General features: G+C 41.4%; 38 non-coding genes across 38 annotated transcripts; 9 read left to right on the top strand and 29 right to left on the bottom strand.

Annotated features, from left to right (window-relative positions):
• Positions 1-476: 476 nt before the first annotated feature.
• On the bottom strand, positions 477-550 carry trnat-agu (transfer RNA threonine (anticodon AGU)). Its single transcript has one exon. It is a non-coding gene; the product is annotated as a tRNA-Thr (tRNA).
• Positions 551-1,207: 657 nt separating this feature from the next.
• On the bottom strand, positions 1,208-1,281 carry trnat-cgu (transfer RNA threonine (anticodon CGU)). Its single transcript has one exon. It is a non-coding gene; the product is annotated as a tRNA-Thr (tRNA).
• A 262-nt stretch (positions 1,282-1,543) lies between these two features.
• trnar-ucg (transfer RNA arginine (anticodon UCG)) lies at positions 1,544-1,616 on the top strand. The gene has a single exon. It is a non-coding gene; the product is annotated as a tRNA-Arg (tRNA).
• Positions 1,617-2,566: 950 nt separating this feature from the next.
• On the bottom strand, positions 2,567-2,640 carry trnat-agu (transfer RNA threonine (anticodon AGU)). The gene has a single exon. It is a non-coding gene; the product is annotated as a tRNA-Thr (tRNA).
• A 657-nt stretch (positions 2,641-3,297) lies between these two features.
• trnat-cgu (transfer RNA threonine (anticodon CGU)) lies at positions 3,298-3,371 on the bottom strand. The gene has a single exon. It is a non-coding gene; the product is annotated as a tRNA-Thr (tRNA).
• A 262-nt stretch (positions 3,372-3,633) lies between these two features.
• Positions 3,634-3,706, top strand: trnar-ucg (transfer RNA arginine (anticodon UCG)). The gene has a single exon. It is a non-coding gene; the product is annotated as a tRNA-Arg (tRNA).
• A 980-nt stretch (positions 3,707-4,686) lies between these two features.
• trnai-aau (transfer RNA isoleucine (anticodon AAU)) lies at positions 4,687-4,760 on the bottom strand. Its single transcript has one exon. It is a non-coding gene; the product is annotated as a tRNA-Ile (tRNA).
• Positions 4,761-5,418: 658 nt separating this feature from the next.
• trnat-cgu (transfer RNA threonine (anticodon CGU)) lies at positions 5,419-5,492 on the bottom strand. The gene has a single exon. It is a non-coding gene; the product is annotated as a tRNA-Thr (tRNA).
• Positions 5,493-5,753: 261 nt separating this feature from the next.
• On the top strand, positions 5,754-5,826 carry trnar-ucg (transfer RNA arginine (anticodon UCG)). Its single transcript has one exon. It is a non-coding gene; the product is annotated as a tRNA-Arg (tRNA).
• A 947-nt stretch (positions 5,827-6,773) lies between these two features.
• On the bottom strand, positions 6,774-6,847 carry trnat-agu (transfer RNA threonine (anticodon AGU)). Its single transcript has one exon. It is a non-coding gene; the product is annotated as a tRNA-Thr (tRNA).
• A 368-nt stretch (positions 6,848-7,215) lies between these two features.
• Positions 7,216-7,289, bottom strand: trnat-ugu (transfer RNA threonine (anticodon UGU)). The gene has a single exon. It is a non-coding gene; the product is annotated as a tRNA-Thr (tRNA).
• A 236-nt stretch (positions 7,290-7,525) lies between these two features.
• On the bottom strand, positions 7,526-7,599 carry trnat-cgu (transfer RNA threonine (anticodon CGU)). Its single transcript has one exon. It is a non-coding gene; the product is annotated as a tRNA-Thr (tRNA).
• Positions 7,600-8,884: 1,285 nt separating this feature from the next.
• trnat-agu (transfer RNA threonine (anticodon AGU)) lies at positions 8,885-8,958 on the bottom strand. Its single transcript has one exon. It is a non-coding gene; the product is annotated as a tRNA-Thr (tRNA).
• A 368-nt stretch (positions 8,959-9,326) lies between these two features.
• Positions 9,327-9,400, bottom strand: trnat-ugu (transfer RNA threonine (anticodon UGU)). Its single transcript has one exon. It is a non-coding gene; the product is annotated as a tRNA-Thr (tRNA).
• Positions 9,401-9,635: 235 nt separating this feature from the next.
• On the bottom strand, positions 9,636-9,709 carry trnat-cgu (transfer RNA threonine (anticodon CGU)). Its single transcript has one exon. It is a non-coding gene; the product is annotated as a tRNA-Thr (tRNA).
• A 263-nt stretch (positions 9,710-9,972) lies between these two features.
• Positions 9,973-10,045, top strand: trnar-ucg (transfer RNA arginine (anticodon UCG)). The gene has a single exon. It is a non-coding gene; the product is annotated as a tRNA-Arg (tRNA).
• A 949-nt stretch (positions 10,046-10,994) lies between these two features.
• Positions 10,995-11,068, bottom strand: trnat-agu (transfer RNA threonine (anticodon AGU)). The gene has a single exon. It is a non-coding gene; the product is annotated as a tRNA-Thr (tRNA).
• A 368-nt stretch (positions 11,069-11,436) lies between these two features.
• On the bottom strand, positions 11,437-11,510 carry trnat-ugu (transfer RNA threonine (anticodon UGU)). Its single transcript has one exon. It is a non-coding gene; the product is annotated as a tRNA-Thr (tRNA).
• Positions 11,511-11,746: 236 nt separating this feature from the next.
• On the bottom strand, positions 11,747-11,820 carry trnat-cgu (transfer RNA threonine (anticodon CGU)). The gene has a single exon. It is a non-coding gene; the product is annotated as a tRNA-Thr (tRNA).
• Positions 11,821-12,082: 262 nt separating this feature from the next.
• Positions 12,083-12,155, top strand: trnar-ucg (transfer RNA arginine (anticodon UCG)). Its single transcript has one exon. It is a non-coding gene; the product is annotated as a tRNA-Arg (tRNA).
• Positions 12,156-13,078: 923 nt separating this feature from the next.
• On the bottom strand, positions 13,079-13,152 carry trnat-agu (transfer RNA threonine (anticodon AGU)). Its single transcript has one exon. It is a non-coding gene; the product is annotated as a tRNA-Thr (tRNA).
• Positions 13,153-13,520: 368 nt separating this feature from the next.
• Positions 13,521-13,594, bottom strand: trnat-ugu (transfer RNA threonine (anticodon UGU)). Its single transcript has one exon. It is a non-coding gene; the product is annotated as a tRNA-Thr (tRNA).
• A 238-nt stretch (positions 13,595-13,832) lies between these two features.
• trnat-cgu (transfer RNA threonine (anticodon CGU)) lies at positions 13,833-13,906 on the bottom strand. The gene has a single exon. It is a non-coding gene; the product is annotated as a tRNA-Thr (tRNA).
• Positions 13,907-14,169: 263 nt separating this feature from the next.
• trnar-ucg (transfer RNA arginine (anticodon UCG)) lies at positions 14,170-14,242 on the top strand. The gene has a single exon. It is a non-coding gene; the product is annotated as a tRNA-Arg (tRNA).
• A 949-nt stretch (positions 14,243-15,191) lies between these two features.
• trnat-agu (transfer RNA threonine (anticodon AGU)) lies at positions 15,192-15,265 on the bottom strand. Its single transcript has one exon. It is a non-coding gene; the product is annotated as a tRNA-Thr (tRNA).
• Positions 15,266-15,633: 368 nt separating this feature from the next.
• Positions 15,634-15,707, bottom strand: trnat-ugu (transfer RNA threonine (anticodon UGU)). Its single transcript has one exon. It is a non-coding gene; the product is annotated as a tRNA-Thr (tRNA).
• Positions 15,708-15,943: 236 nt separating this feature from the next.
• trnat-cgu (transfer RNA threonine (anticodon CGU)) lies at positions 15,944-16,017 on the bottom strand. The gene has a single exon. It is a non-coding gene; the product is annotated as a tRNA-Thr (tRNA).
• Positions 16,018-17,296: 1,279 nt separating this feature from the next.
• Positions 17,297-17,370, bottom strand: trnat-agu (transfer RNA threonine (anticodon AGU)). Its single transcript has one exon. It is a non-coding gene; the product is annotated as a tRNA-Thr (tRNA).
• A 658-nt stretch (positions 17,371-18,028) lies between these two features.
• trnat-cgu (transfer RNA threonine (anticodon CGU)) lies at positions 18,029-18,102 on the bottom strand. The gene has a single exon. It is a non-coding gene; the product is annotated as a tRNA-Thr (tRNA).
• Positions 18,103-18,364: 262 nt separating this feature from the next.
• On the top strand, positions 18,365-18,437 carry trnar-ucg (transfer RNA arginine (anticodon UCG)). Its single transcript has one exon. It is a non-coding gene; the product is annotated as a tRNA-Arg (tRNA).
• A 940-nt stretch (positions 18,438-19,377) lies between these two features.
• On the bottom strand, positions 19,378-19,451 carry trnat-agu (transfer RNA threonine (anticodon AGU)). The gene has a single exon. It is a non-coding gene; the product is annotated as a tRNA-Thr (tRNA).
• Positions 19,452-20,108: 657 nt separating this feature from the next.
• On the bottom strand, positions 20,109-20,182 carry trnat-cgu (transfer RNA threonine (anticodon CGU)). The gene has a single exon. It is a non-coding gene; the product is annotated as a tRNA-Thr (tRNA).
• A 262-nt stretch (positions 20,183-20,444) lies between these two features.
• trnar-ucg (transfer RNA arginine (anticodon UCG)) lies at positions 20,445-20,517 on the top strand. Its single transcript has one exon. It is a non-coding gene; the product is annotated as a tRNA-Arg (tRNA).
• Positions 20,518-21,467: 950 nt separating this feature from the next.
• Positions 21,468-21,541, bottom strand: trnat-agu (transfer RNA threonine (anticodon AGU)). The gene has a single exon. It is a non-coding gene; the product is annotated as a tRNA-Thr (tRNA).
• Positions 21,542-22,198: 657 nt separating this feature from the next.
• Positions 22,199-22,272, bottom strand: trnat-cgu (transfer RNA threonine (anticodon CGU)). Its single transcript has one exon. It is a non-coding gene; the product is annotated as a tRNA-Thr (tRNA).
• A 262-nt stretch (positions 22,273-22,534) lies between these two features.
• Positions 22,535-22,607, top strand: trnar-ucg (transfer RNA arginine (anticodon UCG)). Its single transcript has one exon. It is a non-coding gene; the product is annotated as a tRNA-Arg (tRNA).
• A 980-nt stretch (positions 22,608-23,587) lies between these two features.
• trnat-agu (transfer RNA threonine (anticodon AGU)) lies at positions 23,588-23,661 on the bottom strand. Its single transcript has one exon. It is a non-coding gene; the product is annotated as a tRNA-Thr (tRNA).
• Positions 23,662-24,319: 658 nt separating this feature from the next.
• On the bottom strand, positions 24,320-24,393 carry trnat-cgu (transfer RNA threonine (anticodon CGU)). The gene has a single exon. It is a non-coding gene; the product is annotated as a tRNA-Thr (tRNA).
• Positions 24,394-24,492: the final 99 nt, after the last annotated feature.

Below are 24,492 nucleotides of genomic sequence, written 5' to 3'. Positions count from 1 at the left end.
TTTGGCCTTGTCGACGCCACTGACATGTCCAATTTGACTTACGCAAATGCATTCTGGGATGCCGCATGTTCCCCCCGCTCGCCTTAGCTACCAAAATAAAGGATAGCGGCGTACAAAAGGTCGATTGAAATATCTTAAAATCGTGAGATTTAGTCTCCCGATCGGGTTGATAGAGACGTTTTTCGTCATTGACTGTTGAAGCCTGACCCCTGGTGGTCACTCCGACTCAAAAAATGACAAAATTGGGATCTTTTTTTTTGCCTTCAACGTAAAAAAAACGAGAATTTGCCTACCGTCCGACCCAGATGAAAAATGTTGACTCGGGTTACAGCAAACAGACAATTTATTTGGGGTAGCCTAATGTAGGATATGTGCCTTCAATAGACTTGAAATAAATATGTAGGTGTCGGATTCCTCCGTGGTTTGCCAAGAAATGTTGTAGCTTCCTTTTTCATAGGAAAGAGCACAATGTGTAAAGGCACTGCTGGGATTTGAACCCAGGATCTCCTGTTTACTAGACAGGCACTTTGACCAACTAAGCCACAGCGCCAATGTTGACACATTAACAAGCAAAATTTTGCGGAAAAAACAGCGTTAAAGCCAGTGAGCTATTTGAGGGAGCCTGCTCAATAAAAAACTAAACACAAAAGGCTCAATTTGAGCTTGTTGCCTCATGAACTTGGATCAAAAGATGTAGGGGACTGATTCCTTCGTTGTTGGCTAAGCCTTCCTATTCTTTGCAAATTTGTACCAAAGAACACAATGTAAAACGTTTACAAGACAGACACTTTGACCAACTAAGCTAAAATCAAGTAGCTGCTCTAATGGACTTGGATTAAACGATTTAAGCGTGGGATTCCTTAGTGGTTAGCTAAGGTGCATTGTTTGCATTTTCATACCAAAGAACACAATATCAAAAGGCACTGCTGGGATTACAAGACAGGCACTTTGACCAAATAAGCTACAGCGCCAATGTTATTGACTTTTAGAACAAAATTTGAAAAAAAAGTCCAGCATAAAATGAATGGAATGTCAGTAGGCTATCGTTAAGGGAGCCTGCTCCACAAAAAAAGAAAAAAACAGAAGAGCAAATATTGAGCTTGTGGTCTAATGAACTTGGATGAAAAGGATTAAGGATCAGAGTCCTTCGAAATTAGCTTAGCCTTCTTGTTGTTTACAAATTCGTACCAAAGAACCTACTGTAAAAAGGCACTGCTGGGATTTGAACCCAGAATCTCCTGTTTACGAGACAGGCACTTTGACCAACTAAGCTACAGTGCCAAGAGAAGCAATGTTTTAAAGCCCTGATGTGACAAAATATTCCACCATATTGACAAAATTCCGTCCCGCCCAGTTTTTTTTAAATATCCAATGTTCATCATGCAAATCTGCACCGATTCCCTGGGCGGCCTGAAAATGGCTTTTTAGTCTTGTGTAGAACTTAGTTTCTCCCGAAGTCGGACGGGCTTCCGGAAGAAGGTGAAGAGAGCATGGAAAAATATTGGCATGCTGCATTCCAATGTGCCTGTTCAGATGAAACCAGGACCACGTGGCCTAATGGATAAGGCGTCTGACTTCGGATCAGAAGACTGAGGGTTCGAATCCCTTCGTGGTTATAAGAGGACTGTTGATGGTTGTGAAAGGCAATACCTGACAATGTGCATTAAAATCTTCCCTTTTCAAAGCACAATTTCAAGAAAACATATCAGATATGCTCAATGGGAAATTGGCACACTGCTCCTTGGAAACAGAATAAAAGGAAATTGCTAAGGCTGAGCAAAAGACTATGTCTGTTTGCCGTAACCCGACCGACCCGCTATGAAACTAGCCCACTGGAAAAAAAAATATCAGCAGTTCGTTGAAAATACGTCAAAATCTTTTATTTTTCAATTATTTCGCCGACTCACTGACCGGTCATTCCTGAATCACCGTGTCGAATATTTTTATCACACTTGTAAACCTGACTTTCATCTCAAAGGACTGAAGACGCACCGCGTAACACATGTGGATCTTCCTTTTCAGTCCTCCACATGTGTCTGTAACAAAATAGAGCGCGCGTAGGAGTCTTCTCATTGCCATTTACGAGTTGATTTGGCCTTGTCGACGCCACTGACATGTCCAATTTGACTTACGCAAATGCATTCTGGGATGCCGCATGTTCCCCCCGCTCGCCTTAGCTACCAAAATAAAGGATAGCGGCGTACAAAAGGTCGATTGAAATATCTTAAAATCGTGAGATTTAGTCTCCCGATCGGGTTGATAGAGACGTTTTTCGTCATTGACTGTTGAAGCCTGACCCCTGGTGGTCACTCCGACTCAAAAAATGACAAAATTGGGATCTTTTTTTTTGCCTTCAACGTAAAAAAAACGAGAATTTGCCTACCGTCCGACCCAGATGAAAAATGTTGACTCGGGTTACAGCAAACAGACAATTTATTTGGGGTAGCCTAATGTAGGATATGTGCCTTCAATAGACTTGAAATAAATATGTAGGTGTCGGATTCCTCCGTGGTTTGCCAAGAAATGTTGTAGCTTCCTTTTTCATAGGAAAGAGCACAATGTGTAAAGGCACTGCTGGGATTTGAACCCAGGATCTCCTGTTTACTAGACAGGCACTTTGACCAACTAAGCCACAGCGCCAATGTTGACACATTAACAAGCAAAATTTTGCGGAAAAAACAGCGTTAAAGCCAGTGAGCTATTTGAGGGAGCCTGCTCAATAAAAAACTAAACACAAAAGGCTCAATTTGAGCTTGTTGCCTCATGAACTTGGATCAAAAGATGTAGGGGACTGATTCCTTCGTTGTTGGCTAAGCCTTCCTATTCTTTGCAAATTTGTACCAAAGAACACAATGTAAAACGTTTACAAGACAGACACTTTGACCAACTAAGCTAAAATCAAGTAGCTGCTCTAATGGACTTGGATTAAACGATTTAAGCGTGGGATTCCTTAGTGGTTAGCTAAGATGCATTGTTTGCATTTTCATACCAAAGAACACAATATCAAAAGGCACTGCTGGGATTACAAACAGGCACTTTGACCAACTAAGCTACAGCGCCAATGTTATTGACTTTTAGAACAAAATTTGAAAAAAAAAGTCCAGCATAAAATGAATGGAATGTCAGTAGGCTATCGTTAAGGGAGCCTGCTCCACAAAAAAAGAAAAAAACAGAAGAGCAAATATTGAGCTTGTGGTCTAATGAACTTGGATGAAAAGGATTAAGGATCAGAGTCCTTCGAAATTAGCTTAGCCTTCTTGTTGTTTACAAATTCGTACCAAAGAACCTACTGTAAAAAGGCACTGCTGGGATTTGAACCCAGAATCTCCTGTTTACGAGACAGGCACTTTGACCAACTAAGCTACAGTGCCAAGAGAGGCAATGTTTTAAAGCCCTGATGTGACAAAATATTCCACCATATTGACAAAATTCCGTCCCGCCCAGTTTTTTTTAAATATCCAATGTTCATCATGCAAATCTGCACCGATTCCCTGGGCGGCCTGAAAATGGCTTTTTAGTCCTGTGTAGAACTTAGTTTCTCCCGAAGTCGGACGGGCTTCCGGAAGAAGGTGAAGAGAGCATGGAAAAATATTGGCATGCTGCATTCCAATGTGCCTGTTCAGATGAAACCAGGACCACGTGGCCTAATGGATAAGGCGTCTGACTTCGGATCAGAAGACTGAGGGTTCGAATCCCTTCGTGGTTGTAAGAGGACTGTTGATGGTTGTGAAAGGCAATACCTGACAATGTGCATTAAAATCTTCCCTTTTCAAAGCACAATTTCAAGAAAACATATCAGATATGCTCAATGGGAAATTGGCACACTGCTCCTTGGAAACAGAATAAAAGGAAATTGCTAAGGCTGAGCAAAAGAATATGTCTGTTTGCCGTAACCCGACCGACCCGCTATGAAACTAGCCCACTGGAAAAAAAAATATCAGCAGTTCGTTGAAAATACGTCAAAATCTTTTATTTTTCAATTATTTCGCCGACTCACTGACCGGTCATTCCTGAATCACCGTGTCGAATATTTTTATCACACTTGTAAACCTGACTTTCATCTCAAAGGACTGAAGACGCACCGCGTAACACATGTGGATCTTCCTTTTCAGTCCTCCACATGTGTCTGTAACAAAATAGAGCGCGCGTAGGAGTCTTCTCATTGCCATTTACGAGTTGATTTGGCCTTGTCGACGCCACTGACATGTCCATAGTAATGTCACGCTCTGTCAGGGTGTGAAATTTGACTTACGCAAATGCATTCTGGGATGCCGCATGTTCCCCCCGCTCGCCTTAGCTACCAAAATAAAGGATAGCGGCGTACAAAAGGTCGATTGAAATATCTTAAAATCGTGAGATTTAGTCTCCCGATCGGGTTGATAGAGACGTTTTTCGTCATTGACTGTTGAAGCCTGACCCCTGGTGGTCACTCCGACTCAAAAAATGACAAAATTGGGATCTTTTTTTTTGCCTTCAACGTAAAAAAAACAAGAATTTGCCTACCGTCCGACCCAGATGAAAAATGTTGACTCGGGTTACAGCAAACAGACAATTTATTTGGGGTAGCCTAATGTAGGATATGTGCCTTCAAAAGACTTGAAATAAATATGTAGGTGTCGGATTCCTCCGTGGTTTGCCAAGAAATGTTGTAGCTTCCTTTTTCATAGGAAAGAGCACAATGTGAAAAGGCACTGCTGGGATTTGAACCCAGGATCTCCTGTTTATTAGACAGGCACTTTGACCAACTAAGCCACAGCGCCAACGTTGACACATTAACAAGCAAAATTTTGCGGAAAAAACAGCGTTAAAGCCAGTGAGCTATTTGAGGGAGCCTGCTCAATAAAAAACTAAACACAAAAGGCTCAATTTGAGCTTGTTGCCTCATGAACTTGGATCAAAAGATGTAGGGGACTGATTCCTTCGTTGTTGGCTAAGCCTTCCTATTCTTTGCAAATTTGTACCAAAGAACACAATGTAAAACGTTTACAAGACAGACACTTTGACCAACTAAGCTAAAATCAAGTAGCTGCTCTAATGGACTTGGATTAAAAGATTTAAGCGTGGGATTCCTTAGTGGTTAGCTAAGATGCATTGTTTGCATTTTCATACCAAAGAACACAATATCAAAAGGCACTGCTGGGATTACAAGACAGGCACTTTGACCATCTAAGCTACAGCGCCAATGTTATTGACTTTTAGAACAAAATTTGAAAAAAAAATTCCAGCATAAAATGAATGGAATGTCAGTAGGCTATCTTTAAGGGAGCCTGCTCCACAAAAAAAAACAACAACAGAAGAGCAAATATTGAGCTTCTGGTCTAATGAACTTGGATGAAAAGGATTAAGGATCAGAGTCCTTCGAAATTAGCTTAGCCTTCTTGTTGTTTACAAACTCGTACCAAAGAACCTACTGTAAAAAGGCACTGCTGGGATTTGAACCCAGAATCTCCCGTTTACGGGACAGGCACTTTGACCAACTAAGCTACAGTGCCAAGAGAAGCAATGTTTTAAAGCCTGATGTGACAAAATATTCCACCATATTGACAAAATTCCGTCCCGCCCAGTTTTTTTTAAATATCCAATGTTCATCATGCAAATCTGCACCGATTCCCTGGGCGGCCTGAAAATGGCTTTTTAGTCTTGTGTATAACTTAGTTTCTCCCGAAGTCGGACGGGCTTCCGGAAGAAGGTGAAGAGGGCATGGAAAAATATTGGCATACTGCATTCCAATGTGCCTGTTCAGACGAAACCAGGACCACGTGGCCTAATGGATAAGGCGTCTGACTTCGGATCAGAAGACTGAGGGTTCGAATCCCTTCGTGGTTGTAAGAGGACTGATGATGGTTGTGAAAGGCAATACCTGACAATGTGCATTTGAATCTTCCCTTTTCAAAGCACAATTTCAAGAAAACATATCAGATATGCTCAATGGGAAATTGGCACACTGCTCCTTGGAAACAGAATAAAAGGAAATTGCTAAGGCTGAGCAAAAGAATATGTCTGTTTGCCGTAACCCGACCGACCCGCTATGAAACTAGCCGACTGAAAAAAATATATCAGCAGTTTGTTGAAAACACGTCAAAATCTTTTTTTTTTCAATTATTTCGCCGACTCACTGACCGGTCATTCCTGAATCACCGTGTCGAATATTTTTATCACACTTGTAAACCTGACTTTCATCTCAAAGGACTGAAGACGCACCGCGTAACACATGTGGATCTTCCTTTTCAGTCCTCCACATGTGTCTGTAACAAAATAGAGCGCGCGTAGGAGTCTTCTCATTGCCATTTACGAGTTGATTTGGCCTTGTCGGCGCCACTGACATGTCCAATTTGACTTACGCAAATGCATTCTGGGATGCCGCATGTTCCCCCCGCTCGCCTTAGCTACCAAAATAAAGGATAGCGGCGTACAAAAGGTCGATTGAAATATCTTAAAATCGTGAGATTTAGTCTCCCGATCGGGTTGATAGAGACGTTTTTCGTCATTGACTGTTGAAGCCTGACCCCTGGTGGTCACTCCGACTCAAAAAATGACAAAATTGGGATCTTTTTTTTTGCCTTCAACGTAAAAAAAACGAGAATTTGCCTACCGTCCGACCCAGATGAAAAATGTTGACTCGGGTTACAGCAAACAGACAATTTATTTGGGGTAGCCTAATGTAGGATATGTGCCTTCAATAGACTTGAAATAAATATGTAGGTGTCGGATTCCTCCGTGGTTTGCCAAGAAATGTTGTAGCTTCCTTTTTCATAGGAAAGAGCACAATGTAAAGGCACTGCTGGGATTTGAACCCAGGATCTCCTGTTTACTAGACAGGCACTTTGACCAACTAAGCCACAGCGCCAATGTTGACACATTAACAATCAAAATATTGCGGAAAAAACAGCGTTAAAGCCAGTGAGCTATTTGAGGGAGCCTGCTCAATAAAAAACTAAACACAAAAGGCTCAATTTGAGCTTGTTGCCTCATGAACTTGGATCAAAAGATGTAGGGGACTGATTCCTTTGTTGTTGGCTAAGCCTTCCTATTCTTTGCAAATTTGTACCAAAGAACACAATGTAAAACGTTTACAAGACAGACACTTTGACCAACTAAGCTAAAATCAAGTAGCTGCTCTAATGGACTTGGATTAAAAGATTTAAGTGTGGGATTCCTTAGTGGTTAGCTAAGATGCATTGTTTGCATTTTCATACCAAAGAACACAATATCAAAAGGCACTGCTGGGATTTGAACCCAGGATCTCCTGTTTACAAGACAGGCACTTTGACCAACTAAGCTACAGCGCCAATGTTATTGACTTTTAGAACAAAATTTGAAAAAAAAATTCCAGCATAAAATGAATGGAATGTCAGTAGGCTATCGTTAAGGGAGCCTGCTCCACAAAAAAAACAACAACAGAAGAGCAAATATTGAGCTTGTGGTCTAATGAACTTGGATGAAAAGGATTAAGGATCAGAGTCCTTCGAAATTAGCTTAGCCTTCTTGTTGTTTACAAATTCGTACCAAAGAACCTACTGTAAAAAGGCACTGCTGGGATTTGAACCCAGAATCTCCTGTTTACGAGACAGGCACTTTGACCAACTAAGCTACAGTGCCAAGAGAAGCAATGTTTTAAAGCCCTGATGTGACAAAATATTCCACCATATTGACAAAATTCCGTCCCGCCCAGTTTTTTTTAAATATCCAATGTTCATCATGCAAATCTGCACCGATTCCCTGGGCGGCCTGAAAATGGCTTTTTAGTCTTGTGTAGAACTTAGTTTCTCCCGAAGTCGGACGGGCTTCCGGAAGAAGGTGAAGAGGGCATGGAAAAATATTGGCATGCTGCATTCCAATGTGCCTGTTCAGAAGAAACCAGGACCATGTGGCCTTATGGATAAGGCGTCTGACTTCGGATCAGAAGACTGAGGGTTCAAATCCCTTCGTGGTTGTAAGAGGACTGTTGAAGGTTGTGAAAGGCAATACCTGACAATGTGCATTAGAATTTTCACTTTTCAAAGCACAATTTCAAGAAAACATATCAGATATGCTCAATGGGAAATTGGCACACTGCTCCTTGGAAACAGAATAAAAGGAAATTGCTAAGGCTGAGCAAAAGAATATGTCTGTTTGCCGTAACCCGACCGACCCGCTATGAAACTAGCCCACTGAAAAAAAAAATATCAGCAGTTTGTTGAAAATACGTCAAAATCTTTTATTTTTCAATTATTTCGCCGACTCACTGACCGGTCATTCCTGAATCACCATGTTGAATATTTTTATCACACTTGTAAACCTGACTTTCATCTCAAAGGACTGAAGACGCACCGCGTAACACATGTGGATCTTCCTTTTCAGTCCTCCACATGTGTCTGTAACAAAATAGAGCGCGCGTAGGAGTCTTCTCATTGCCATTTACGAGTTGATTTGGCCTTGTCGGCGCCACTGACATGTCCAATTTGACTTACGCAAATGCATTCTGGGATGCCGCATGTTCCCCCCGCTCGCCTTAGCTACCAAAATAAAGGATAGCGGCGTACAAAAGGTCGATTGAAATATCTTAAAATCGTGAGATTTAGTCTCCCGATCGGGTTGATAGAGACGTTTTTCGTCATTGACTGTTGAAGCCTGACCCCTGGTGGTCACTCCGACTCAAAAAATGACAAAATTGGGATCTTTTTTTTTGCCTTCAACGTAAAAAAAACGAGAATTTGCCTACCGTCCGACCCAGATGAAAAATGTTGACTCGGGTTACAGCAAACAGACAATTTATTTGGGGTAGCCTAATGTAGGATATGTGCCTTCAATAGACATGAAATAAATATGTAGGTGTCGGATTCCTCCGTGGTTTGCCAAGAAATGTTGTAGCTTCCTTTTTCATAGGAAAGAGCACAATGTGTAAAGGCACTGCTGGGATTTGAACCCAGGATCTCCTGTCTACTAGACAGGCACTTTGACCAACTAAGCCACAGCGCCAATGTTGACACATCAACAAGCAAAATTTTGCGGAAAAAACAGCGTTAAAGCCAGTGAGCTATTTGAGGGAGCCTGCTCAATAAAAAACTAAACACAAAAGGCTCAATTTGAGCTTGTTGCCTCATGAACTTGGATCAAAAGATGTAGGGGACTGATTCCTTCGTTGTTGGCTAAGCCTTCCTATTCTTTGCAAATTTGTACCAAAGAACACAATGTAAAACGTTTACAAGACAGACACTTTGACCAACTAAGCTAAAATCAAGTAGCTGCTCTAATGGACTTGGATTAAAAGATTTAAGCGTGGGATTCCTTAGTGGTTAGCTAAGATGCATTGTTTGCATTTTCATACCAAAGAACACAATATCAAAAGGCACTGCTGGGATTTGAACCCAGGATCTCCTGTTTACAAGACAGGCACTTTGACCAACTAAGCTACAGCGCTAATGTTATTGACTTTAGAACAAAATTTGAAAAAAAAATTCCAGCATAAAATGAATGGAATGTCAGTAGGCTATCGTTAAGGGAGCCTGCTCCACAAAAAAAACAACAACAGAAGAGCAAATATTGAGCTTCTGGTCTAATGAACTTGGATGAAAAGGATTAAGGATCAGAGTCCTTCGAAATTAGCTTAGCCTTCTTGTTGTTTACAAATTCGTACCAAAGAACCTACTGTAAAAAGGCACTGCTGGGATTTGAACCCAGAATCTCCTGTTTACGAGACAGGCACTTTGACCAACTAAGCTACAGTGCCAAAAGAAGCAATGTTTTAAAGCCCTGATGTGACAAAATATTCCACCATATTGACAAAATTCCGTCCCGCCCAGTTTTTTTTTAAATATCCAATGTTCATCATGCAAATCTGCACCGATTCCCTGGGCGGCCTGAAAATGGCTTTTTAGTCTTGTGTAGAACTTAGTTTCTCCCGAAGTCGGACGAGCTTCCGGAAGAAGGTGAAGAGGGCATGGAAAAATATTGGCATGCTGCATTCCAATGTGCCTGTTCAGAAGAAACCAGGACCACGTGGCCTAATGGATAAGGCGTCTGACTTCGGATCAGAAGACTGAGGGTTCGAATCCCTTCGTGGTTGTAAGAGGACTGTTGATGGTTGTGAAAGGCAATACCTGACAATGTGCATTTGAATCTTCCCTTTTCAAAGCACAATTTCAAGAAAACATATCAGATATGCTCAATGGGAAATTGGCACACTGCTCCTTGGAAACAGAATAAAAGGAAATTGCTAAGGCTGAGCAAAAGAATATGTCTGTTTGCCGTAACCCGACCGACCCGCTATGAAACTAGCCCACTGAAAAAAAAAATATCAGCAGTTTGTAAAAATACGTCAAAATCTTTTATTTTTCAATTATTTCGCCGACTCACTGACCGGTCATTCCTGAATCACCGTGTCGAATATTTTTATCACACTTGTAAACCTGACTTTCATCTCAAAGGACTGAAGACGCACCGCGTAACACATGTGGATCTTCCTTTTCAGTCCTCCACATGTGTCTGTAACAAAATAGAGCGTGCGTAGGAGTCTTCTCATTGCCATTTACGAGTTGATTTGGCCTTGTCGGCGCCACTGACATGTCCAATTTGACTTACGCAAATGCATTCTGGGATGCCGCATGTTCCCCCCGCTCGCCTTAGCTACCAAAATAAAGGATAGCGGCGTACAAAAGGTCGATTGAAATATCTTAAAATCGTGAGATTTAGTCTCCCGATCGGGTTGATAGAGACGTTTTTCGTCATTGACTGTTGAAGCCTGACCCCTGGTGGTCACTCCGACTCAAAAAATGACAAAATTGGGATCTTTTTTTTTGCCTTCAACGTAAAAAAAACAAGAATTTGCCTACCGTCCGACCCAGATGAAAAATGTTGACTCGGGTTACAGCAAACAGACAATTTATTTGGGGTAGCCTAATGTAGGATATGTGCCTTCAATAGACTTGAAATAAATATGTAGGTGTCGGATTCCTCCGTGGTTTGCCAAGAAATGTTGTAGCTTCCTTTTTCATAGGAAAGAGCACAATGTGTAAAGGCACTGCTGGGATTTGAACCCAGGATCTCCTGTTTACTAGACAGGCACTTTGACCAACTAAGCCACAGAGCCAATGTTGACACATTAACAAGCAAAATTTTGCGGAAAAAACAGCGTTAAAACCAGTGAGCTATTTGAGGGAGCCTGCTCAATAAAAAACTAAACACAAAAGGCTCAATTTGAGCTTGTTGCCTCATGAACTTGGATCAAAAGATGTAGGGGACTGATTCCTTCGTTGTTGGCTAAGCCTTCCTATTCTTTGCAAATTTGTACCAAAGAACACAATGTAAAACGTTTACAAGACAGACACTTTGACCAACTAAGCTAAAATCAAGTAGCTGCTCTAATGGACTTGGATTAAAAGATTTAAGCGTGGGATTCCTTAGTGGTTAGCTAAGATGCATTGTTTGCATTTTCATACCAAAGAACACAATATCAAAAGGCACTGCTGGGATTTGAACCCAGGATCTCCTGTTTACAAGACAGGCACTTTGACCAACTAAGCTACAGCGCCAATGTTATTGACTTTTAGAACAAAATTTGAAAAAAAAATTCCAGCATAAAATGAATGGAATGTCAGTAGGCTATCGTTAAGGGAGCCTGCTCCACAAAAAAAACAACAACAGAAGAGCAAATATTGAGCTTGTGGTCTAATGAACTTGGATGAAAAGGATTAAGGATCAGAGTCCTTCGAAATTAGCTTAGCCTTCTTGTTGTTTACAAATTCGTACCAAAGAACCTACTGTAAAAAGGCACTGCTGGGATTTGAACCCAGAATCTCCTGTTTACGAGACAGGCACTTTGACCAACTAAGCTACAGTGCCAAGAGAAGCAATGTTTTAAAGCCCTGATGTGACAAAATATTCCACCATATTGACAAAATTCCGTCCCGCCCAGTTTTTTTTAAATATCCAATGTTCATCATGCAAATCTGCACCGATTCCCTGGGCGGCCTGAAAATGGCTTTTTAGTCTTGTGTAGAACTTAGTTTCTCCCGAAGTCGGACGGGCTTCCGGAAGAAGGTGAAGAGGGCATGGAAAAATATTGGCATACTGCATTCCAATGTGCCTGTTCAGAGGAAACCAGGACCACGTGGCCTAATGGATAAGGCGTCTGACTTCGGATCAGAAGACTGAGGGTTCGAATCCCTTCGTGGTTGTAAGAGGACTGTTGATGGTTGTGAAAGGCAATACCTGACAATGTGCATTTGAATCTTCCCTTTTCAAAGCACAATTTCAAGAAAACATATCAGATATGCTCAATGGGAAATTGGCACACTGCTCCTTGGAAACAGAATAAAAGAATATGTCTGTTTGCCGTAACCCGACCGACCCGCTATGAAACTAGCCGACTGAAAAAAAAATATCAGCAGTTTGTTGAAAATACATCAAAATCTTTTATTTTTCAATTATTTCACCGACTCACTGACCGGTCATTCCTGAATCACCGTGTCGAATATTTTTATCACACTTGTAAACCTGACTTTCATCTCAAAGGACTGAAGACGCACCGCGTAACACATGTGGATCTTCCTTTTCAGTCCTCCACATGTGTCTGTAACAAAATAGAGCGCGCGTAGGAGTCTTCTCATTGCCATTTACGAGTTGATTTGGCCTTGTCGGCGCCACTGACATGTCCAATTTGACTTACGCAAATGCATTCTGGGATGCCGCATGTTCCCCCCGCTCGCCTTAGCTACCAAAATAAAGGATAGCGGCGTACAAAAGGTCGATTGAAATATCTTAAAATCGTGAGATTTAGTCTCCCGATCGGGTTGATAGAGACGTTTTTCGTCATTGACTGTTGAAGCCTGACCCCTGGTGGTCACTCCGACTCAAAAAATGACAAAATTGGGATCTTTTTTTTTGCCTTCAACGTAAAAAAAACGAGAATTTGCCTACCGTCCGACCCAGATGAAAAATGTTGACTCGGGTTACAGCAAACAGACAATTTATTTGGGGTAGCCTAATGTAGGATATGTGCCTTCAATAGACTTGAAATAAATATGTAGGTGTCGGATTCCTCCGTGGTTTGCCAAGAAATGTTATAGCTTCCTTTTTCATAGGAAAGAGCACAATGTAAAGGCACTGCTGGGATTTGAACCCAGGATCTCCTGTTTACTAGACAGGCACTTTGACCAACCAAGCCACAGCGCCAATGTTGACACATTAACAATCAAAATATTGCGGAAAAAACAGCGTTAAAGCCAGTGAGCTATTTGAGGGAGCCTGCTCAATAAAAAACTAAACACAAAAGGCTCAATTTGAGCTTGTTGCCTCATGAACTTGGATCAAAAGATGTAGGGGACTGATTCCTTTGTTGTTGGCTAAGCCTTCCTATTCTTTGCAAATTTGTACCAAAGAACACAATGTAAAACGTTTACAAGACAGACACTTTGACCAACTAAGCTAAAATCAAGTAGCTGCTCTAATGGACTTGGATTAAAAGATTTAAGCGTGGGATTCCATAGTGGTTAGCTAAGATGCATTGTTTGCATTTTCATACCAAAGAACAGAATATCAAAAGGCACTGCTGGGATTTGAACCCAGGATCTCCTGTTTACAAGACAGGCACTTTGACCAACTAAGCTACAGCGCCAATGTTATTGACTTTTAGAACAAAATTTGAAAAAAAAATTCCAGCATAAAATGAATGGAATGTCAGTAGGCTATCTTTAAGGGAGCCTGCTCCACAAAAAAAAAACAACAACAGAAGAGCAAATATTGAGCTTCTGGTCTAATGAACTTGGATGAAAAGGATTAAGGATCAGAGTCCTTCGAAATTAGCTTAGCCTTCTTGTTGTTTACAAATTCGTACCAAAGAACCTACTGTAAAAAGGCACTGCTGGGATTTGAACCCAGAATCTCCTGTTTACGAGACAGGCACTTTGACCAACTAAGCTACAGTGCCAAAAGAAGCAATGTTTTAAAGCCCTGATGTGACAAAATATTCCACCATATTGACAAAATTCCGTCCCGCCCAGTTTTTTTTTAAATATCCAATGTTCATCATGCAAATCTGCACCGATTCCCTGGGCGGCCTGAAAATGGCTTTTTAGTCTTGTGTAGAACTTAGTTTCTCCCGAAGTCGGACGAGCTTCCGGAAGAAGGTGAAGAGGGCATGGAAAAATATTGGCATGCTGCATTCCAATGTGCCTGTTCAGAAGAAACCAGGACCACGTGGCCTAATGGATAAGGCGTCTGACTTCGGATCAGAAGACTGAGGGTTCGAATCCCTTCGTGGTTGTAAGAGGACTGTTGATGGTTGTGAAAGGCAATACCTGACAATGTGCATTTGAATCTTCCCTTTTCAAAGCACAATTTCAAGAAAACATATCAGAAATGCTCAATGGGAAATTGGCACACTGCTCCTTGGAAACAGAATAAAAGGAAATTGCTAAGGCTGAGCAAAAGAATATGTCTGTTTGCCGTAATCCGACCGACCCGCTATGAAACTAGCCCACTGAAAAAAAAAATATCAGCAGTTTGTAAAAATACGTCAAAATCTTTTATTTTTCAATTATTTCGCCGACTCACTGACCGGTCATTCCTGAATCACCGTGTCGAATATTTTTATCACACTTGTAAACCTGACTTTCATCTCAAAGGACTGAAGACGCACCGCGTAACACATGTGGATCTTCCTTTTCAGTCCTCCACATGTGTCTGTAACAAAATAGAGCGCGCGTAGGAGTCTTCTCATTGCCATTTATGAGTTGATTTGGCCTTGTCGGCGCCACTGACATGTCCAATTTGTCTTACGCAAATGCATTCTGGGATGCCGCATGTTCCCCCCGCTCGCCTTAGCTACCAAAATAAAGGATAGCGGCGTACAAAAGGTCGATTGAAATATCTTAAAATCGTGAGATTTAGTCTCCCGATCGGGTTGATAGAGACGTTTTTCGTCATTGACTGTTGAAGCCTGACCCCTGGTGGTCACTCCGACTCAAAAAATGACAAAATTGGGATCTTTTTTTTTGCCTTCAACGTAAAAAAAACAAGAATTTGCCTACCGTCCGACCCAGATGAAAAATGTTGACTCGGGTTACAGCAAACAGACAATTTATTTGGGGTAGCCTAATGTAGGATATGTGCCTTCAATAGACTTGAAATAAATATGTAGGTGTCGGATTCCTCCGTGGTTTGCCAAGAAATGTTGTAGCTTCCTTTTTCATAGGAAAGAGCACAATGTGTAAAGGCACTGCTGGGATTTGAACCCAGGATCTCCTGTTTACTAGACAGGCACTTTGACCAACTAAGCCACAGAGCCAATGTTGACACATTAACAAGCAAAATTTTGCGGAAAAAACAGCGTTAAAACCAGTGAGCTATTTGAGGGAGCCTGCTCAATAAAAAACTAAACACAAAAGGCTCAATTTGAGCTTGTTGCCTCATGAACTTGGATCAAAAGATGTAGGGGACTGATTCCTTCGTTGTTGGCTAAGCCTTCCTATTCTTTGCAAATTTGTACCAAAGAACACAATGTAAAACGTTTACAAGACAGACACTTTGACCAACCAAGCTAAAATCAAGTAGCTGCTCTAATGGACTTGGATTAAAAGATTTAAGCGTGGGATTCCTTAGTGGTTAGCTAAGATGCATTGTTTGCATTTTCATACCAAAGAACACAATATCAAAAGGCACTGCTGGGATTTGAACCCAGGATCTCCTGTTTACAAGACAGGCACTTTGACCAACTAAGCTACAGCGCCAATGTTATTGACTTTTAGAACAAAATTTGAAAAAAAAATTCCAGCATAAAATGAATGGAATGTCAGTAGGCTATCGTTAAGGGAGCCTGCTCCACAAAAAAAACAACAACAGAAGAGCAAATATTGAGCTTGTGGTCTAATGAACTTGGATGAAAAGGATTAAGGATCAGAGTCCTTCGAAATTAGCTTAGCCTTCTTGTTGTTTACAAATTCGTACCAAAGAACCTACTGTAAAAAGGCACTGCTGGGATTTGAACCCAGAATCTCCTGTTTACGAGACAGGCACTTTGACCAACTAAGCTACAGTGCCAAGAGAAGCAATGTTTTAAAGCCCTGATGTGACAAAATATTCCACCATATTGACAAAATTCCGTCCCGCCCAGTTTTTTTTAAATATCCAATGTTCATCATGCAAATCTGCACCGATTCCCTGGGCGGCCTGAAAATGGCTTTTTAGTCTTGTGTAGAACTTAGTTTCTCCCGAAGTCGGACGGGCTTCCGGAAGAAGGTGAAGAGGGCATGGAAAAATATTGGCATTCCAATGTGCCTGTTCAGAAGAAACCAGGACCACGTGGCCTTATGGATAAGGCGTCTGACTTCGGATCAGAAGACTGAAGGTTCAAAATCCCTTCGTGGTTGTAAGAGGACTGTTGAAGGTTGTGAAAGGCAATACCTGACAATGTGCATTAGAATTTTCACTTTTCAAAGCACAATTTCAAGAAAACATATCAGATATGCTCAATGGGAAATTGGCACACTGCTCCTTGGAAACAGAATAAAAGGAAATTGCTAAGGCTGAGCAAAAGAATATGTCTGTTTGCCGTAACCCGACCGACCCGCTATGAAACTAGCCCACTGGAAAAAAAAATATCAGCAGTTCGTTGAAAATACGTCAAAATCTTTTATTTTTCAATTATTTCGCCGACTCACTGACCGGTCATTCCTGAATCACCGTGTCGAATATTTTTATCACACTTGTAAACCTGACTTTCATCTCAAAGGACTGAAGACGCACCGCGTAACACATGTGGATCTTCCTTTTCAGTCCTCCACATGTGTCTGTAACAAAATAGAGCGCGCGTAGGAGTCTTCTCATTGCCATTTACGAGTTGATTTGGCCTTGTCGACGCCACTGACATGTCCAATTTGACTTACGCAAATGCATTCTGGGATGCCGCATGTTCCCCCCGCTCGCCTTAGCTACCAAAATAAAGGATAGCGGCGTACAAAAGGTCGATTGAAATATCTTAAAATCGTGAGATTTAGTCTCCCGATCGGGTTGATAGAGACGTTTTTCGTCATTGACTGTTGAAGCCTGACCCCTGGTGGTCACTCCGACTCAAAAAATGACAAAATTGGGATCTTTTTTTTTGCCTTCAACGTAAAAAAAACGAGAATTTGCCTACCGTCCGACCCAGATGAAAAATGTTGACTCGGGTTACAGCAAACAGACAATTTATTTGGGGTAGCCTAATGTAGGATATGTGCCTTCAATAGACTTGAAATAAATATGTAGGTGTCGGATTCCTCCGTGGTTTGCCAAGAAATGTTGTAGCTTCCTTTTTCATAGGAAAGAGCACAATGTGTAAAGGCACTGCTGGGATTTGAACCCAGGATCTCCTGTTTACTAGACAGGCACTTTGACCAACTAAGCCACAGCGCCAATGTTGACACATTAACAAGCAAAATTTTGCGGAAAAAACAGCGTTAAAGCCAGTGAGCTATTTGAGGGAGCCTGCTCAATAAAAAACTAAACACAAAAGGCTCAATTTGAGCTTGTTGCCTCATGAACTTGGATCAAAAGATGTAGGGGACTGATTCCTTCGTTGTTGGCTAAGCCTTCCTATTCTTTGCAAATTTGTACCAAAGAACACAATGTAAAACGTTTACAAGACAGACACTTTGACCAACTAAGCTAAAATCAAGTAGCTGCTCTAATGGACTTGGATTAAACGATTTAAGCGTGGGATTCCTTAGTGGTTAGCTAAGATGCATTGTTTGCATTTTCATACCAAAGAACACAATATCAAAAGGCACTGCTGGGATTACAAGACAGGCACTTTGACCAACTAAGCTACAGCGCCAATGTTATTGACTTTTAGAACAAAATTTGAAAAAAAAAGTCCAGCATAAAATGAATGGAATGTCAGTAGGCTATCGTTAAGGGAGCCTGCTCCACAAAAAAAGAAAAAAACAGAAGAGCAAATATTGAGCTTGTGGTCTAATGAACTTGGATGAAAAGGATTAAGGATCAGAGTCCTTCGAAATTAGCTTAGCCTTCTTGTTGTTTACAAATTCGTACCAAAGAACCTACTGTAAAAAGGCACTGCTGGGATTTGAACCCAGAATCTCCTGTTTACGAGACAGGCACTTTGACCAACTAAGCTACAGTGCCAAGAGAAGCAACGTTTTAAAGCCCTGATGTGACAAAATATTCCACCATATTGACAAAATTCCGTCCCGCCCAGTTTTTTTTAAATATCCAATGTTCATCATGCAAATCTGCACCGATTCCCTGGGCGGCCTGAAAATGGCTTTTTAGTCTTGTGTAGAACTTAGTTTCTCCCGAAGTCGGACGGGCTTCCGGAAGAAGGTGAAGAGGGCATGGAAAAATATTGGCATGCTGCATTCCAATGTGCCTGTTCAGCCGAAACCAGGACCACGTGGCCTAATGGATAAGGCGTCTGACTTCGAATCAGAAGACTGAGGGTTCGAATCCCTTCGTGGTTGTAAGAGGACTGTTGATGGTTGTGAAAGGCAATGTGCATTTGAATCTTCCCTTTTCAAAGCACAATTTCAAGAAAACATATCAGATATGCTCAATGGGAAATTGGCACACTGCTCCTTGGAAACAGAATAAAAGGAAATTGCTAAGGCTGAGCAAAAGAATATGTCTGTTTGCCGTAACCCGACCGACCCGCTATGAAACTAGCCCACTGGAAAAAAAAATATCAGCAGTTCGTTGAAAATACGTCAAAGTCTTTTATTTTTCAATTATTTCGCTGACTCACTGACCGGTCATTCCTGAATCACCGTGTCGAATATTTTTATCACACTTGTAAACCTGACTTTCATCTCAAAGGACTGAAGACGCACCGCGTAACACATGTGGATCTTCCTTTTCAGTCCTCCACATGTGTCTGTAACAAAATAGAGCGCGCGTAGGAGTCTTCTCATTGCCATTTACGAGTTGATTTGGCCTTGTCGACGCCACTGACATGTCCAATTTGACTTACGCAAATGCATTCTGGGATGCCGCATGTTCCCCCCGCTCGCCTTAGCTACCAAAATAAAGGATAGCGGCGTACAAAAGGTCGATTGAAATATCTTAAAATCGTGAGATTTAGTCTCCCGATCGGGTTGATAGAGACGTTTTTCGTCATTGACTGTTGAAGCCTGACCCCTGGTGGTCACTCCGACTCAAAAAATGACAAAATTGGGATCTTTTTTTTTGCCTTCAACGTAAAAAAAACGAGAATTTGCCTACCGTCCGACCCAGATGAAAAATGTTGACTCGGGTTACAGCAAACAGACAATTTATTTGGGGTAGCCTAATGTAGGATATGTGCCTTCAATAGACTTGAAATAAATATGTAGGTGTCGGATTCCTCCGTGGTTTGCCAAGAAATGTTGTAGCTTCCTTTTTCATAGGAAAGAGCACAATGTGTAAAGGCACTGCTGGGATTTGAACCCAGGATCTCCTGTTTACTAGACAGGCACTTTGACCAACTAAGCCACAGCGCCAATGTTGACACATTAACAAGCAAAATTTTGCGGAAAAAACAGCGTTAAAGCCAGTGAGCTATTTGAGGGAGCCTGCTCAATAAAAAACTAAACACAAAAGGCTCAATTTGAGCTTGTTGCCTCATGAACTTGGATCAAAAGATGTAGGGGACTGATTCCTTCGTTGTTGGCTAAGCCTTCCTATTCTTTGCAAATTTGTACCAAAGAACACAATGTAAAACGTTTACAAGACAGACACTTTGACCAACTAAGCTAAAATCAAGTAGCTGCTCTAATGGACTTGGATTAAACGATTTAAGCGTGGGATTCCTTAGTGGTTAGCTAAGGTGCATTGTTTGCATTTTCATACCAAAGAACACAATATCAAAAGGCACTGCTGGGATTACAAGACAGGCACTTTGACCAAATAAGCTACAGCGCCAATGTTATTGACTTTTAGAACAAAATTTGAAAAAAAAGTCCAGCATAAAATGAATGGAATGTCAGTAGGCTATCGTTAAGGGAGCCTGCTCCACAAAAAAAGAAAAAAACAGAAGAGCAAATATTGAGCTTGTGGTCTAATGAACTTGGATGAAAAGGATTAAGGATCAGAGTCCTTCGAAATTAGCTTAGCCTTCTTGTTGTTTACAAATTCGTACCAAAGAACCTACTGTAAAAAGGCACTGCTGGGATTTGAACCCAGAATCTCCTGTTTACGAGACAGGCACTTTGACCAACTAAGCTACAGTGCCAAGAGAAGCAATGTTTTAAAGCCCTGATGTGACAAAATATTCCACCATATTGACAAAATTCCGTCCCGCCCAGTTTTTTTTAAATATCCAATGTTCATCATGCAAATCTGCACCGATTCCCTGGGCGGCCTGAAAATGGCTTTTTAGTCTTGTGTAGAACTTAGTTTCTCCCGAAGTCGGACGGGCTTCCGGAAGAAGGTGAAGAGAGCATGGAAAAATATTGGCATGCTGCATTCCAATGTGCCTGTTCAGATGAAACCAGGACCACGTGGCCTAATGGATAAGGCGTCTGACTTCGGATCAGAAGACTGAGGGTTCGAATCCCTTCGTGGTTATAAGAGGACTGTTGATGGTTGTGAAAGGCAATACCTGACAATGTGCATTAAAATCTTCCCTTTTCAAAGCACAATTTCAAGAAAACATATCAGATATGCTCAATGGGAAATTGGCACACTGCTCCTTGGAAACAGAATAAAAGGAAATTGCTAAGGCTGAGCAAAAGAATATGTCTGTTTGCCGTAACCCGACCGACCCGCTATGAAACTAGCCCACTGGAAAAAAAAATATCAGCAGTTCGTTGAAAATACGTCAAAATCTTTTATTTTTCAATTATTTCGCCGACTCACTGACCGGTCATTCCTGAATCACCGTGTCGAATATTTTTATCACACTTGTAAACCTGACTTTCATCTCAAAGGACTGAAGACGCACCGCGTAACACATGTGGATCTTCCTTTTCAGTCCTCCACATGTGTCTGTAACAAAATAGAGCGCGCGTAGGAGTCTTCTCATTGCCATTTACGAGTTGATTTGGCCTTGTCGACGCCACTGACATGTCCAATTTGACTTACGCAAATGCATTCTGGGATGCCGCATGTTCCCCCCGCTCGCCTTAGCTACCAAAATAAAGGATAGCGGCGTACAAAAGGTCGATTGAAATATCTTAAAATCGTGAGATTTAGTCTCCCGATCGGGTTGATAGAGACGTTTTTCGTCATTGACTGTTGAAGCCTGACCCCTGGTGGTCACTCCGACTCAAAAAATGACAAAATTGGGATCTTTTTTTTTGCCTTCAACGTAAAAAAAACGAGAATTTGCCTACCGTCCGACCCAGATGAAAAATGTTGACTCGGGTTACAGCAAACAGACAATTTATTTGGGGTAGCCTAATGTAGGATATGTGCCTTCAATAGACTTGAAATAAATATGTAGGTGTCGGATTCCTCCGTGGTTTGCCAAGAAATGTTGTAGCTTCCTTTTTCATAGGAAAGAGCACAATGTGTAAAGGCACTGCTGGGATTTGAACCCAGGATCTCCTGTTTACTAGACAGGCACTTTGACCAACTAAGCCACAGCGCCAATGTTGACACATTAACAAGCAAAATTTTGCGGAAAAAACAGCGTTAAAGCCAGTGAGCTATTTGAGGGAGCCTGCTCAATAAAAAACTAAACACAAAAGGCTCAATTTGAGCTTGTTGCCTCATGAACTTGGATCAAAAGATGTAGGGGACTGATTCCTTCGTTGTTGGCTAAGCCTTCCTATTCTTTGCAAATTTGTACCAAAGAACACAATGTAAAACGTTTACAAGACAGACACTTTGACCAACTAAGCTAAAATCAAGTAGCTGCTCTAATGGACTTGGATTAAACGATTTAAGCGTGGGATTCCTTAGTGGTTAGCTAAGATGCATTGTTTGCATTTTCATACCAAAGAACACAATATCAAAAGGCACTGCTGGGATTACAAACAGGCACTTTGACCAACTAAGCTACAGCGCCAATGTTATTGACTTTTAGAACAAAATTTGAAAAAAAAAGTCCAGCATAAAATGAATGGAATGTCAGTAGGCTATCGTTAAGGGAGCCTGCTCCACAAAAAAAGAAAAAAACAGAAGAGCAAATATTGAGCTTGTGGTCTAATGAACTTGGATGAAAAGGATTAAGGATCAGAGTCCTTCGAAATTAGCTTAGCCTTCTTGTTGTTTACAAATTCGTACCAAAGAACCTACTGTAAAAAGGCACTGCTGGGATTTGAACCCAGAATCTCCTGTTTACGAGACAGGCACTTTGACCAACTAAGCTACAGTGCCAAGAGAGGCAATGTTTTAAAGCCCTGATGTGACAAAATATTCCACCATATTGACAAAATTCCGTCCCGCCCAGTTTTTTTTAAATATCCAATGTTCATCATGCAAATCTGCACCGATTCCCTGGGCGGCCTGAAAATGGCTTTTTAGTCCTGTGTAGAACTTAGTTTCTCCCGAAGTCGGACGGGCTTCCGGAAGAAGGTGAAGAGAGCATGGAAAAATATTGGCATGCTGCATTCCAATGTGCCTGTTCAGATGAAACCAGGACCACGTGGCCTAATGGATAAGGCGTCTGACTTCGGATCAGAAGACTGAGGGTTCGAATCCCTTCGTGGTTGTAAGAGGACTGTTGATGGTTGTGAAAGGCAATACCTGACAATGTGCATTAAAATCTTCCCTTTTCAAAGCACAATTTCAAGAAAACATATCAGATATGCTCAATGGGAAATTGGCACACTGCTCCTTGGAAACAGAATAAAAGGAAATTGCTAAGGCTGAGCAAAAGAATATGTCTGTTTGCCGTAACCCGACCGACCCGCTATGAAACTAGCCCACTGGAAAAAAAAATATCAGCAGTTCGTTGAAAATACGTCAAAATCTTTTATTTTTCAATTATTTCGCCGACTCACTGACCGGTCATTCCTGAATCACCGTGTCGAATATTTTTATCACACTTGTAAACCTGACTTTCATCTCAAAGGACTGAAGACGCACCGCGTAACACATGTGGATCTTCCTTTTCAGTCCTCCACATGTGTCTGTAACAAAATAGAGCGCGCGTAGGAGTCTTCTCATTGCCATTTACGAGTTGATTTGGCCTTGTCGACGCCACTGACATGTCCATAGTAATGTCACGCTCTGTCAGGGTGTGAAATTTGACTTACGCAAATGCATTCTGGGATGCCGCATGTTCCCCCCGCTCGCCTTAGCTACCAAAATAAAGGATAGCGGCGTACAAAAGGTCGATTGAAATATCTTAAAATCGTGAGATTTAGTCTCCCGATCGGGTTGATAGAGACGTTTTTCGTCATTGACTGTTGAAGCCTGACCCCTGGTGGTCACTCCGACTCAAAAAATGACAAAATTGGGATCTTTTTTTTTGCCTTCAACGTAAAAAAAACAAGAATTTGCCTACCGTCCGACCCAGATGAAAAATGTTGACTCGGGTTACAGCAAACAGACAATTTATTTGGGGTAGCCTAATGTAGGATATGTGCCTTCAAAAGACTTGAAATAAATATGTAGGTGTCGGATTCCTCCGTGGTTTGCCAAGAAATGTTGTAGCTTCCTTTTTCATAGGAAAGAGCACAATGTGAAAAGGCACTGCTGGGATTTGAACCCAGGATCTCCTGTTTACTAGACAGGCACTTTGACCAACTAAGCCACAGCGCCAACGTTGACACATTAACAAGCAAAATTTTGCGGAAAAAACAGCGTTAAAGCCAGTGAGCTATTTGAGGGAGCCTGCTCAATAAAAAACTAAACACAAAAGGCTCAATTTGAGCTTGTTGCCTCATGAACTTGGATCAAAAGATGTAGGGGACTGATTCCTTCGTTGTTGGCTAAGCCTTCCTATTCTTTGCAAATTTGTACCAAAGAACACAATGTAAAACGTTTACAAGACAGACACTTTGACCAACTAAGCTAAAATCAAGTAGCTGCTCTAATGGACTTGGATTAAAAGATTTAAGCGTGGGATTCCTTAGTGGTTAGCTAAGATGCATTGTTTGCATTTTCATACCAAAGAACACAATATCAAAAGGCACTGCTGGGATTACAAGACAGGCACTTTGACCATCTAAGCTACAGCGCCAATGTTATTGACTTTTAGAACAAAATTTGAAAAAAAAATTCCAGCATAAAATGAATGGAATGTCAGTAGGCTATCTTTAAGGGAGCCTGCTCCACAAAAAAAAACAACAACAGAAGAGCAAATATTGAGCTTCTGGTCTAATGAACTTGGATGAAAAGGATTAAGGATCAGAGTCCTTCGAAATTAGCTTAGCCTTCTTGTTGTTTACAAACTCGTACCAAAGAACCTACTGTAAAAAGGCACTGCTGGGATTTGAACCCAGAATCTCCCGTTTACGGGACAGGCACTTTGACCAACTAAGCTACAGTGCCAAGAGAAGCAATGTTTTAAAGCCTGATGTGACAAAATATTCCACCATATTGACAAAATTCCGTCCCGCCCAGTTTTTTTTAAATATCCAATGTTCATCA

This window comes from Eucyclogobius newberryi, unplaced genomic scaffold, assembly GCF_026437365.1.
Source record: "Eucyclogobius newberryi isolate DKJ021-1_F unplaced genomic scaffold, fEucNew1.0.hap1 SCAF_20, whole genome shotgun sequence".
Lineage (NCBI taxonomy): Eukaryota > Metazoa > Chordata > Actinopteri > Gobiiformes > Gobiidae > Eucyclogobius > Eucyclogobius newberryi.
The sequence above is the reverse complement of the archived record's forward strand: the minus strand, read 5'-3'. Positions and strand labels throughout refer to the sequence as shown.